Genomic DNA, 11,119 nt, shown 5'->3' with positions numbered 1-11,119 from the left:
TCCTTGCCAATATCTCTCTTTTGCAAAGAGCTGCGCATTGGAAAATTCAGGGCTATGTCGTGTAGATGAGGCTAGAGCTGGGGAGGGTCTCTGCTCGGGCACCCCCCTGTCAAGTGAAGGAGATCCAACTGAGGCAGCACAAGGGAACTCTCGAAAGAAGAACAAGGCTAGAGGAAGATCTGAAACAAAGAAATCTGACTTTTACCAGAGCTGACCAGAGGAAAACACAAACACAGTCCCCCACTACCACAAATAAAGCAGTCAAGTTTCCCACATTAAGGGAAATCACAGGGGTCAGCATACCCAGAATGCAATGAATGAACCTCACCCTGGGAGAATAATCTTCATGACCATGGTATCTCCTATGCAAAATAAGTATGATTTGGGATAGAGCTGGGGAGGGCCGCTGCTCAGGCATATCTCTGTCAAGTTAAGGAGATTCAACTGAGGCAGCACAAGGGAACTCTCATCTGGGGACAACAACTGCAGGGAGAACACATATTTTCAGATAAACATGGGAGGGCAGAAGGCTGCCTAATACTGAAGCACCCCCAAACAACAAACCAAATGCAACAACTAGTGCAAGCATTCCTGGGGGAAGGCCTGCCGCAGATGGATTTGCATATGGTGATGTCATCCAAGCAGTGGGTCAAAGTTGGCTTCAACCCTCGTCTGCATATGAAAACAGAAAAGGGGCGTGCAGGGCATGGTGGCCTTTTGCGGCGCTTGTCTGACCCCTAGTTTGCATTAAACACCTCCACCCTCCTTCGGTGTGGGGCTCATGTTGGCTATGCCCCAGCCCCTGAAGCATTCAAGCTGATTTCTTGCAGCAGCTGGGCACTGTAACAGCTCCAGAGCTGCTCTGTAAGGCAAGTAAAAGGGTGTGGGCCCTGCAGCACTACCTGTAGTTTGCATTGTGCATTGGAAGGCACAAAGTAAGCAGACGGGAGGAGAAGTCAGGATAGTGCACAAGGGTATAGAAGGGAGCGGCTGAAGAAAAGAGAAGTGGAAACAGACAGCAAACTAGTCTGGAGAGAGACCTGAGACAAAGAGATCTGAATTATACGAGAGCCGACCAGGGGAAACACAAATTATGCAGTCAAGTTTCCCACATTTGGGGAAATCGCAGGAGCAGCACACCCAGAGTACAATGGGTGAGCCTTGCCCTGGGAGAAGCACCTTCATGATCATAGTATCTCACCTGGCAGGTAAGTAGGAGTTGGGCTAGAGCTGGGGAGGGTCGCTGCTCGTGTACCCCCCTGTAAAGTGAAGGAGATCAAACTGAGGCAGCACAAGGGAACTCTCGAAAGAAGAATAAGGCTAAAGGAAAATCTGAGACAAAGAAATCTGACTTTTACCAGAGCTGACCAGAGGAAAGCACAAACACAGTCTCCCACTACCACAAATAATGCAGTCAAGTTTCCCACATTTGGGGAAATCACAGCGGTCAGCATACCCAAAATGCAATGAATGAACCTCACCCTGGGAGAAAAATCTTCATGACCATGGTATCTCCTATGCAAAATAAGTATGATTTGGAATAGGGCTGGGGAGGGCCGCTGCTCATGCACATCTCTGTCAAGTAAAGGAGATTCAACTGAGGCAGCACAAGGGAACTCTCATCTTGGGACAACAACTGCAGGGAGAACATATATTTTCAGATGAACATGGGAGGGCAGAAGGCTGCCTAATACTGAAGCACCCCCAAACAACAAACCAAATGCAACAACTAGTGCAAGCATTCCTGGGGGAAGGCCTGCCACAGATGGATTTGCATATGGTGATGTCATCCAAGCAGTGGGTCAAAGTTGGCTTCAACCCTCGTCTGCATATGAAAATAAAAAAGGGGTGTGCAGGGCATGGCGGCCTTTTGCGGTGCTTGGATGACCCCTAGTTCGCATTAAACACCTCCACCCTCCTTCGGTGTGGGGCTCATGTTGGCTATGCCCCAGCCCCTGAAGCATTCAAGCTGATTTCTTGCAGCAGCTGGGCACTGTAACAGCTCCAGAGCTGCTCTGTAAAGCAAGTAAAAGGGTGTGGGCCCTGCAGCACTACCTGTAGTTTGCATTGTGCGTTGGAAGGCACAAAGTAAGCAGACAGGAGGAGAAGTCAGGAGAGTCCACAAGGGTATAGAATGGAGGGGCTCAAGAAAAAAGAAGTGGAAACAGACAGCAAACTAGGCTGGAGAGAGACCTGAGACAAAGAGATCTGAATTATATGAGAGCCGACCAGGGGAAACACAAATTATGCAGTCAAGTTTCCCACATTTGGGGAAATCGCAGGGGCAGCACACCCAGAGTGCAATGGGTGAGCCTTGCCCTGGGAGAAGCACCTACATGATCATAGTATCTCACCTGGCAGGTAAGTAGGAGTTGGGCTAGAGCTGGGGAGGGTCGCTGCTCGGGCACCCCCCTGTCAAGTGAAGGAGATCCAACTGAGGCAGCACAAGGGAACTCTCGAAAGAAGAACAAGGCTAGAGGAAGATCTGAGACAAAGAAATCTGACTTTTACCAGAGCTGACCAGAGGAAAGCACAAACACAGTCCCCCACTACCACAAATAATGCAGTTGAGTTTCCCACATTTGGGGAAATCACAGGGGTCAGCATACCCAGAATGCAATGAATGAACCTAACCCTGGGAGAACAATCTTCATGACCATGGTCTCTCCTATGCAAAATAAGTATGATTTGGGATAGGGCTGGGGAGGGCCGCTGCTCAGGCACATCTCTGTCAAGTAAAGGAGATTCAACTGAGGCAGCACAAGGGAACTCTCATCTGGGGACAACAACTGCAGGGAGAACACATATTTTCAGATGAACATGGGAGGGCAGAAGGCTGCCTAATACTGAAGCACCCCCAAACAACAAACCAAATGCAACAACTAGTAAAAGCATTCCTGGGAGAAGGTCTGCAGAAGACGGATTTGCATACGGTGATGTCATCCAAGCAGTGGGCCAAAGTTGGCTGGAACCCTCATCTGCATATGAAAAGAGAAAAGGGTTATGCAGGGCATGGCGGCCTTTTGCGGTGCTTGGATGACCCCTAGTTCGCATTAAACACCTCCATTCTCCTTCGGTGTGGGGCTCATGTTGGCTATGCCCCAGCCCCTGAAGTATTCAAGCTGATTTCTTGCAGCAGCTGGGCACTGTAACAGCTCCAGAGCTGCTCTGTAAGGCAAGTAAAAGGGTGTGGGCCCTGCAGCACTACCTGTAGTTCGCATTGTGCGTTGGAAGGCACAAAGTAAGCAGACAGGAGAAGTCAGGAGAGTGCACAAGGGCATAGAAGGCAGGGGCTCAAGAAAAGAGAAGTGGAAACAGACAGCAAACTAGGCTGGAGAGAGACCTGAGACAAAGAGATCTGAATTATACGAGTAGCCGACTAGAGGAAACACAAATTATGCAGTCAAGTGTCCCACATTTGGGGAAATCGTAGGAGCAGCACACCCAGAGTGCAATGGGTGAGCCTTGCCCTGGGAGAAGCACCTTCCTGATCATAGTATCTCACCTGGCAGGTAAGTAGGAGTTGGGCTAGAGCTGGGGAGGGTCGCTGCTCGGGCACCCCCCTGTCAAGTGAAGGAGATCCAACTGAGGCAGCACAAGGAAACTCTCGAAAAAAGAACAAGGCTAGAGGAAGATCTGAGACAAAGAAATCTGTATTTTACCAGAGCTGACCAGAGGAAAGCACAAACACAGTCCCCCACTACCACAAATAATGCAGTCGAGTTTCCCACATTTGGGGAAATCACAGGGGTCAGCATACCCAGAATGCAATGAATGAACCTCACCCTGAGAGAACAATCTTCATGACCATGGTATCTCCTATGCAAAATAAGTATGATTTGGGATAGGGCTGGGGAGGGCCGCTGCTCAGGCACATCTCTGTCAAGTAAAGGAGATTCAACTGAGGCAGCACAAGGGAACTCTCATCTGGGGACAACAACTGCAGGGAGAACACATATTTTCAGATGAACATGGGAGGGCAGAAGGCTGCCTAATACTGAAGCACCCCCAAACAACAAACCAAATGTAACAACTAGTAAAAGCATTCCTGGGAGAAGGTCTGCAGAAGACGGATTTGCATACGGTGATGTCATCCAAGCAGTGGGCCAAAGTTGGCTGGAACCCTCATCTGCATATGAAAAGAGAAAAGGGTTATGCAGGGCATGGCGGCCTTTTGCGGTGCTTGGATGACCCCTAGTTCGCATTAAATACCTCCACCCTCCTTCGGTGTGGGGCTCATGTTGGCTATGCCCCAGCCCCTGAAGCATTCAAGCTGATTTCTTGCAGCAGCTGGGCACTGTATCAGCTCCAGAGCTGCTCTGTACGGCAAGTAAAAGGGTGTGGGCCCTGCAGCACTACCTGTAGTTCGCATTGTGCGTTGGAAGGCACAAAGTAAGCAGACGGGAGAAGTCAGGATAGTGCGCAAGGGCATAGAAGGGAGCGGCTCAAGAAAACAGAAGTGGAAACAGACAGCAAACTAGGCTGGAGAGAGACCTGAGACAAAGAGATCTGAATTATACGAGAGCCGACCAGGGGAAACACAAATTATGCAGTCAAGTTTCCCACATTTGGGGAAATCGCAGGAGCAGCACACCCAGAGTGCAATGGGTGAGCCTTGCCCTGGGAGAAGCACCTACGTGATCATAGTATCTCACCTGGCAGGTAAGTAGGAGTTGGGCTAGAGCTGGGGAGGGTCGCTGCTCGGGTACCCCCCCTGTCAAGTGAAGGAGATCCAACTGAGGCAGCACAAGGGAATTCTCGAAAGAAGAACAAGGCTAGAGGAAGATCTGAGACAAAGAAATCTGACTTTTACCAGAGCTGACCAGAGGAAAACACAAACACAGTCCCCCACTACCACAAATAATGCTGTCGAGTTTCCCACATTTGGGGAAATCACAGGGGTCAGCATACCCAGAATGCAATGAATGAACCTCACACTGGGAGAATAATCTTCATGACCATGGTCTCTCCTATGCAAAATAAGTATGATTTGGGATAGGGCTGGGGAGGGCCGCTGCTCAGGCACATCTCTGTCAAGTAAAGGAGATTCAACTGAGGCAGCATAAGGGAACTCTCATCTGGGGACAACAACTGCAGGGAGAACACATATTTTCAGATGAACATGGGAGGGCAGAAGGCTGCCTAATACTGAAGCACCCCCAAACAACAAACCAAATGCAACTACTAGTGCAAGCATTCCTGGGGGAAGGCCTGCAGCAGATGGATTTGCATATGGTGATGTCATCCAAAGCAGTGGGTCAAAGTTTGCTTCAACCCTCGTCTGCATATGAAAAGAGAAAAGGGGCGTGCAGGGCATGGCGGCCTTTTGCGGCGCTTGGATGACCCCTAGTTCGCATTAAACACCTCCACCCTCCTTCGGTGTGGGGCTCATGTTGGCTATGCCCCAGCCCCTGAAGCATTCAAGCTGATTTCTTGCAGTAGCTGGGCACTGTAACTGCTCCAGAGCTGCTCTGTACGGCAAGTAAAAGGGTGTGGGCCCTGCAGCACTACCTGTAGTTTGCATTGTGCATTGGAAGGCACAAAGTAAGCAGACGGGAGAAGTAAGGATAGTGCGCAAGGCCATAGAATGGAGCGGCTTAAGAAAAGAGAAGTGGAAACAGACAGCAAACTAGGCTGGAGAGAGACCTGAGACAAAGAGATCTGAATTATACGAGAGCCGACCAGGGGAAACACAAATTATGCAGTCAAGTTTCCCACATTAGGGGAAATCGCAGGGGCAGCACATCCAGAGTGCAATGGGTGAGCCTTGCCCTGGGAGAAGCACCTTCATGATTATAGTATCTCACCTGGCAGGTAAGTAGAAGTTGGGCTAGAGCTGGGGAGAGTCGCTGCACGGGCACCCCCCTGTCAAGTGAAGGAGATCCAACTGAGGCAGCACAAGGGAACTCTCGAAAGAAGGACAAGGCTAGAGGAAGATCTGAAACAAAGAAATCTGACTTTTACCAGAGCTGACCAGAGGAAAGCACAAACACAGTCCCCCACTACCACAAATAATGCAGTTGAGTTTCCCACATTTGGGGAAATCACAGGGGTCAGCATACCCAGAATGCAATGAATGAACCTCACCCTGGGAGAACAATCTTCAAGACCATGGTCTCTCCTATGCAAAATAAGTATGATTTGGGATAGGGCTGGGGAGGGCCGCTGCTCAGGCACATCTCTGTCAAGTAAAGGAGATTCAACTGAGGCAGCACAAGGGAACTCTCATCTGGGGACAACAACTGCAGGGAGAACACATATTTTCAGATGAACATGGGAGGGCAGAAGGCTGCCTAATACTGAAGCACCCCCAAACAACAAACCAAATGCAACAACTAGTGCAAGCATTCCTGGGGGAAGGCCTGCAGCAGATGGATTTGCATATGGTGATGCCATCCAAGCAGTGGGTCAAAGTTGGCTTCAACCCTCGTCTGCATATGAAAAGAGAAAAGGGGCGTGCAGGGCATGGCGGCCTTTTGCGGCGCTTGGATGACCCCTAGTTCGCATTACACACCTCCACCCTCCTTCGGTGTGGGGCTCATGTTGGCTATGCCCCAGCCCCTGAAGCATTCAAGCTGATTTCTTTCAGCAGCTGGGCACTGTAACTGCTCCAGAGCTGCTCTGTAAGGCAAGTAAAAGGGTGTGGGCCCTGCAGCACTACCTGTAGTTTGCATTGTGCGTTGGAAGGCACGAAGTAAGCAGACGGGAGAAGTCAGGATAGTGCGCAAGGGCATAGAAGGGAGCGGCTCAAGAAAAGAGAAGTGGAAACAGACAGCAAACTAGGCTGGAGAGAGACCTGAGACAAAGAGATCTGAATTATACGAGAGATGACCAAGGGAAACACAAATTATGCAGTCAAGTTTCCCACATTTGGGGAAATCGCAGGGGCAGCACAACCAGAGTGCAATGGGTGAGCCTTGCCCTGGGAGAAGCACCTTCATGATCATAGTATCTCACCTGGCAGGTAAGTAGGAGTTGGGCTAGAGCTGGGGAGGGTCGCTGCTCGGGCACCCCCCTCTCAAGTGAAAGAGATCCAACTGAGGCAGCACAAGGGAACTCTCGAAAGAAGAACAAGGCTAGAGGAAGATCTGATATAAAGAAATCTGATTTTTACCAGAGCTGACCAGAGGAAAGCACAAACACAGTCCCCCACTACCACAAATAATGCAGTTGAGTTTCCCACATTTGGGGAAATCACAGGGGTCAGCATACCCAAAATGCAATGAATGAACCTCACCCTCGGAGAACAATCTTCATGACCATGGTATCTCCTATGCAAAATAAGTATGATTTGGGATAGGGCTGGGGAGGGCCGCTGCTCAGGCACATCTCTGTCAAGTAAAGGAGATTCAACTGAGGCAGCACAAGGGAACTCCCATCTGGGGACAACAACTGCAGGGAGAACACATATTTTCAGATGAACATGGGAGGGCAGAAGGCTGCCTAATACTGAAGCACCCGCAAACAATAAACCAAATGCAACAACTAGTACAAGCATTCCTGGGGGAAGTTCTGCAGAAGACGGATTTGCATACGGTGATGTCATCCAAGCAGTGGGCCAAAGTTGGCTGGAACCCTCATCTGCATATGAAAAGAGAAAAGGGGTATGCAGGGCATGGCGGCCTTTTGCGGCGCTTGGATGACCCTTAGTTCGCATTAAACACCCCCACCCTCCTTCGGTGTGGGGCTCATGTTTGCTATGCCCCAGCCCCTGAAGCATTCAAGCTGATTTCTTGCAGCAGCTGGGCACTGTAACAGCTCCAGAGCTGCTCTGTACGGCAAGTAAAAGGGTGTGGGCCCTGCAGCACTACCTGTAGTTTGCATTGTGCATTGGAAGGCACTTAAGAAAAGAGAAGTGGAAACAGACAGCAAACTAGGCTGGAGAGAGACCTGAGACAAAGAGATCTGAATTATACGAGAGCCGACCAGGGGAAACACAAATTATGCAGTCAAGTTTCCCACATTTGGGGAAATCGCAGGAGCAGCACACCCAGAGTGCAATGGGTGAGCCTTGCCCTGGGAGAAGCACCTACGTGATCATAGTATCTCACCTGGCAGGTAAGTAGGAGTTGGGCTAGAGCTGGGGAGGGTCGCTGCTCGGGTACCCCCCTGTCAAGTGAAGGAGATCCAACTGAGGCAGCACAAGGGAATTCTCAAAAGAAGAACAAGGCTAGAGGAAGATCTGAGACAAAGAAATCTGACTTTTACCAGAGCTGACCAGAGGAAAACACAAACACAGTCCCCCACTACCACAAATAATGCTGTCGAGTTTCCCACATTTGGGGAAATCACAGGGGTCAGCATACCCAGAATGCAATGAATGAACCTCACACTGGGAGAATAATCTTCATGACCATGGTCTCTCCTATGCAAAATAAGTATGATTTGGGATAGGGCTGGGGAGGGCCGCTGCTCAGGCACATCTCTTTCAAGTAAAGGAGATTCAACTGAGGCAGCATAAGGGAACTCTCATCTGGGGACAACAACTGCAGGGAGAACACATATTTTCAGATGAACATGGGAGGGCAGAAGGCTGCCTAATACTGAAGCACCCCCAAACAACAAACCAAATGCAACAACTAGTGCAAGCATTCCTGGGGGAAGGCCTGCAGCAGATGGATTTGCATATGGTGATGTCATCCAAAGCAGTGGGTCAAAGTTGGCTTCAACCCTCGTCTGCATATGAAAAGAGAAAAGGGGCGTGCAGGGCTTGGCGGCCTTTTGCGGCGCTTGGATGACCCCTAGTTCGCATTAAACACCTCCACCCTCCTTCGGTGTGGGGCTCATGTTGGCTATGCCCCAGCCCCTGAAGCATTCAAGCTGATTTCTTGCAGTAGCTGGGCACTGTAACTGCTCCAGAGCTGCTCTGTACGGCAAGTAAAAGGGTGTGGGCCCTGCAGCACTACCTGTAGTTTGCATTGTGCATTGGAAGGCACAAAGTAAGCAGACGGGAGAAGTAAGGATAGTGCGCAAGGCCATAGAATGGAGCGGCTTAAGAAAAGAGAAGTGGAAACAGACAGCAAACTAGGCTGGAGAGAGACCTGAGACAAAGAGATCTGAATTATACGAGAGCCGACCAGGGGAAACACAAATTATGCAGTCAAGTTTCCCACATTTGGGGAAATCGCAGGGGCAGCACATCCAGAGTGCAATGGGTGAGCCTTGCCCTGGGAGAAGCACCTTCATGATTATAGTATCTCACCTGGCAGGTAAGTAGAAGTTGGGCTAGAGCTGGGGAGAGTCGCTGCACGGGCACCCCCCTGTCAAGTGAAGGAGATCCAACTGAGGCAGCACAAGGGAACTCTCGAAAGAAGAACAAGGCTAGAGGAAGATCTGAAACAAAGAAATCTGACTTTTACCAGAGCTGACCAGAGGAAAGCACAAACACAGTCCCCCACTACCACAAATAATGCAGTTGAGTTTCCCACATTTGGGGAAATCACAGGGGTCAGCATACCCAGAATGCAATGAATGAACCTCACCCTGGGAGAACAATCTTCAAGACCATGGTCTCTCCTATGCAAAATAAGTATGATTTGGGATAGGGCTGGGGAGGGCCGCTGCTCAGGCACATCTCTTTCAAGTAAAGGAGATTCAACTGAGGCAGCACAAGGGAACTCTCATCTGGGGACAACAACTGCAGGGAGAACACATATTTTCAGATGAACATGGGAGGGCAGAAGGCTGCCTAATACTGAAGCACCCCCAAACAACAAACCAAATGCAACAACTAGTGCAAGCATTCCTGGGGGAAGGCCTGCAGCAGATGGATTTGCATATGGTGATGCCATCCAAGCAGTGGGTCAAAGTTGGCTTCAACCCTCGTCTGCATATGAAAAGAGAAAAGGGGCGTGCAGGGCATGGCGGCCTTTTGCGGCGCTTGGATGACCCCTAGTTCGCATTACACACCTCCACCCTCCTTCGGTGTGGGGCTCATGTTGGCTATGCCCCAGCCCCTGAAGCATTCAAGCTGATTTCTTGCAGCAGCTGGGCACTGTAACTGCTCCAGAGCTGCTCTGTAAGGCAAGTAAAAGGGTGTGGGCCCTGCAGCACTACCTGTAGTTTGCATTGTGCGTTGGAAGGCACGAAGTAAGCAGACGGGAGAAGTCAGGATAGTGCACAAGGGCATAGAAGGGAGCGGCTCAAGAAAAGAGAAGTGGAAACAGACAGCAAACTAGGCTGGAGAGAGACCTGAGACAAAGAGATCTGAATTATACGAGAGATGACCAAGGGAAACACAAATTATGCAGTCAAGTTTCCCACATTTGGGGAAATCGCAGGGGCAGCACAACCAGAGTGCAATGGGTGAGCCTTGCCCTGGGAGAAGCACCTTCATGATCATAGTATCTCACCTGGCAGGTAAGTAGGAGTTGGGCTAGAGCTGGGGAGGGTCGCTGCTCGGGCACCCCCCTCTCAAGTGAAAGAGATCCAACTGAGGCAGCACAAGGGAACTCTCGAAAGAAGAACAAGGCTAGAGGAAGATCTGATATAAAGAAATCTGATTTTTACCAGAGCTGACCAGAGGAAAGCACAAACACAGTCCCCCACTACCACAAATAATGCAGTCGAGTTTCCCACATTTGGGGAAATCACAGGGGTCAACATACCCAGAATGCAATGAATGAACCTCACCCTGGGAGAACAATCTTCATGACCATGGTATCGCCTATGCAAAATAAGTATGATTTGGGATAGGGCTGGGGAGGGCCGCTGCTCAGGCACATCTCTGTCAAGTAAAGGAGATTCAACTGAGGCAGCACAAGGGAACTTTCATCTGGGGACAACAACTGCAGGGAGAACACATATTTTCAGATGAACATGGGAGGGCAGAAGGCTGCCTAATACTGAAGCACCCCCAAACAACAAACCAAATGCAACAACTAGTGCAAGCATTCCTGGGGGAAGGCCTGCAGCAGATGGATTTGCATATGGTGATGTCATCCAAACAGTGGGTCAAAGTTGGCTTCAACCCTCGTCTGCATATGAAAAGAGACAAGGGGCGTGCAGGGCATGGCGGCCTTTTGCGGCGCTTGGATGACCCCTAGTTCGCATTACACACCTCCACCCTCCTTCGGTGTGGGGCTCATGTTGGCTATGCCCCAGCCCCTGAAGCATTCAA

General features: G+C 50.1%; 18 non-coding genes and 1 pseudogene across 18 annotated transcripts; all 19 read right to left on the bottom strand.

Annotated features, from left to right (window-relative positions):
- Positions 1-215: 215 nt before the first annotated feature.
- On the bottom strand, positions 216-379 carry LOC134997166 (U1 spliceosomal RNA). The gene has a single exon (XR_010199716.1). It is a non-coding gene; the product is annotated as a U1 spliceosomal RNA (small nuclear RNA).
- A 674-nt stretch (positions 380-1,053) lies between these two features.
- Positions 1,054-1,216, bottom strand: LOC134997297 (U1 spliceosomal RNA). Its single transcript, XR_010199832.1, has one exon. It is a non-coding gene; the product is annotated as a U1 spliceosomal RNA (small nuclear RNA).
- Positions 1,217-1,368: 152 nt separating this feature from the next.
- On the bottom strand, positions 1,369-1,532 carry LOC134997181 (U1 spliceosomal RNA). Its single transcript, XR_010199730.1, has one exon. It is a non-coding gene; the product is annotated as a U1 spliceosomal RNA (small nuclear RNA).
- A 695-nt stretch (positions 1,533-2,227) lies between these two features.
- Positions 2,228-2,369, bottom strand: LOC134997364 (U1 spliceosomal RNA; annotated as a pseudogene).
- A 152-nt stretch (positions 2,370-2,521) lies between these two features.
- On the bottom strand, positions 2,522-2,685 carry LOC134996903 (U1 spliceosomal RNA). The gene has a single exon (XR_010199463.1). It is a non-coding gene; the product is annotated as a U1 spliceosomal RNA (small nuclear RNA).
- A 671-nt stretch (positions 2,686-3,356) lies between these two features.
- LOC134997368 (U1 spliceosomal RNA) lies at positions 3,357-3,520 on the bottom strand. The gene has a single exon (XR_010199892.1). It is a non-coding gene; the product is annotated as a U1 spliceosomal RNA (small nuclear RNA).
- Positions 3,521-3,672: 152 nt separating this feature from the next.
- LOC134997014 (U1 spliceosomal RNA) lies at positions 3,673-3,836 on the bottom strand. The gene has a single exon (XR_010199570.1). It is a non-coding gene; the product is annotated as a U1 spliceosomal RNA (small nuclear RNA).
- Positions 3,837-4,507: 671 nt separating this feature from the next.
- Positions 4,508-4,670, bottom strand: LOC134997329 (U1 spliceosomal RNA). The gene has a single exon (XR_010199862.1). It is a non-coding gene; the product is annotated as a U1 spliceosomal RNA (small nuclear RNA).
- Positions 4,671-4,823: 153 nt separating this feature from the next.
- LOC134997178 (U1 spliceosomal RNA) lies at positions 4,824-4,987 on the bottom strand. Its single transcript, XR_010199728.1, has one exon. It is a non-coding gene; the product is annotated as a U1 spliceosomal RNA (small nuclear RNA).
- A 672-nt stretch (positions 4,988-5,659) lies between these two features.
- LOC134997391 (U1 spliceosomal RNA) lies at positions 5,660-5,822 on the bottom strand. Its single transcript, XR_010199912.1, has one exon. It is a non-coding gene; the product is annotated as a U1 spliceosomal RNA (small nuclear RNA).
- Positions 5,823-5,974: 152 nt separating this feature from the next.
- Positions 5,975-6,138, bottom strand: LOC134996987 (U1 spliceosomal RNA). Its single transcript, XR_010199544.1, has one exon. It is a non-coding gene; the product is annotated as a U1 spliceosomal RNA (small nuclear RNA).
- Positions 6,139-6,809: 671 nt separating this feature from the next.
- Positions 6,810-6,972, bottom strand: LOC134997360 (U1 spliceosomal RNA). Its single transcript, XR_010199890.1, has one exon. It is a non-coding gene; the product is annotated as a U1 spliceosomal RNA (small nuclear RNA).
- Positions 6,973-7,124: 152 nt separating this feature from the next.
- LOC134997124 (U1 spliceosomal RNA) lies at positions 7,125-7,288 on the bottom strand. The gene has a single exon (XR_010199677.1). It is a non-coding gene; the product is annotated as a U1 spliceosomal RNA (small nuclear RNA).
- A 615-nt stretch (positions 7,289-7,903) lies between these two features.
- LOC134997328 (U1 spliceosomal RNA) lies at positions 7,904-8,066 on the bottom strand. Its single transcript, XR_010199861.1, has one exon. It is a non-coding gene; the product is annotated as a U1 spliceosomal RNA (small nuclear RNA).
- A 152-nt stretch (positions 8,067-8,218) lies between these two features.
- Positions 8,219-8,382, bottom strand: LOC134997177 (U1 spliceosomal RNA). The gene has a single exon (XR_010199727.1). It is a non-coding gene; the product is annotated as a U1 spliceosomal RNA (small nuclear RNA).
- A 672-nt stretch (positions 8,383-9,054) lies between these two features.
- On the bottom strand, positions 9,055-9,217 carry LOC134997385 (U1 spliceosomal RNA). Its single transcript, XR_010199909.1, has one exon. It is a non-coding gene; the product is annotated as a U1 spliceosomal RNA (small nuclear RNA).
- A 152-nt stretch (positions 9,218-9,369) lies between these two features.
- LOC134996985 (U1 spliceosomal RNA) lies at positions 9,370-9,533 on the bottom strand. The gene has a single exon (XR_010199542.1). It is a non-coding gene; the product is annotated as a U1 spliceosomal RNA (small nuclear RNA).
- Positions 9,534-10,204: 671 nt separating this feature from the next.
- LOC134997359 (U1 spliceosomal RNA) lies at positions 10,205-10,367 on the bottom strand. Its single transcript, XR_010199889.1, has one exon. It is a non-coding gene; the product is annotated as a U1 spliceosomal RNA (small nuclear RNA).
- A 152-nt stretch (positions 10,368-10,519) lies between these two features.
- On the bottom strand, positions 10,520-10,683 carry LOC134997079 (U1 spliceosomal RNA). The gene has a single exon (XR_010199633.1). It is a non-coding gene; the product is annotated as a U1 spliceosomal RNA (small nuclear RNA).
- Positions 10,684-11,119: the final 436 nt, after the last annotated feature.

The sequence above is a fragment of the Pseudophryne corroboree genome, unplaced genomic scaffold (genome assembly GCF_028390025.1).
Source record: "Pseudophryne corroboree isolate aPseCor3 unplaced genomic scaffold, aPseCor3.hap2 scaffold_144, whole genome shotgun sequence".
NCBI classification, from domain to species: Eukaryota; Metazoa; Chordata; class Amphibia; order Anura; family Myobatrachidae; genus Pseudophryne; species Pseudophryne corroboree.
Note: the sequence above shows the minus strand (reverse complement) of the source record. Positions and strands in the feature narration are given on the sequence as shown.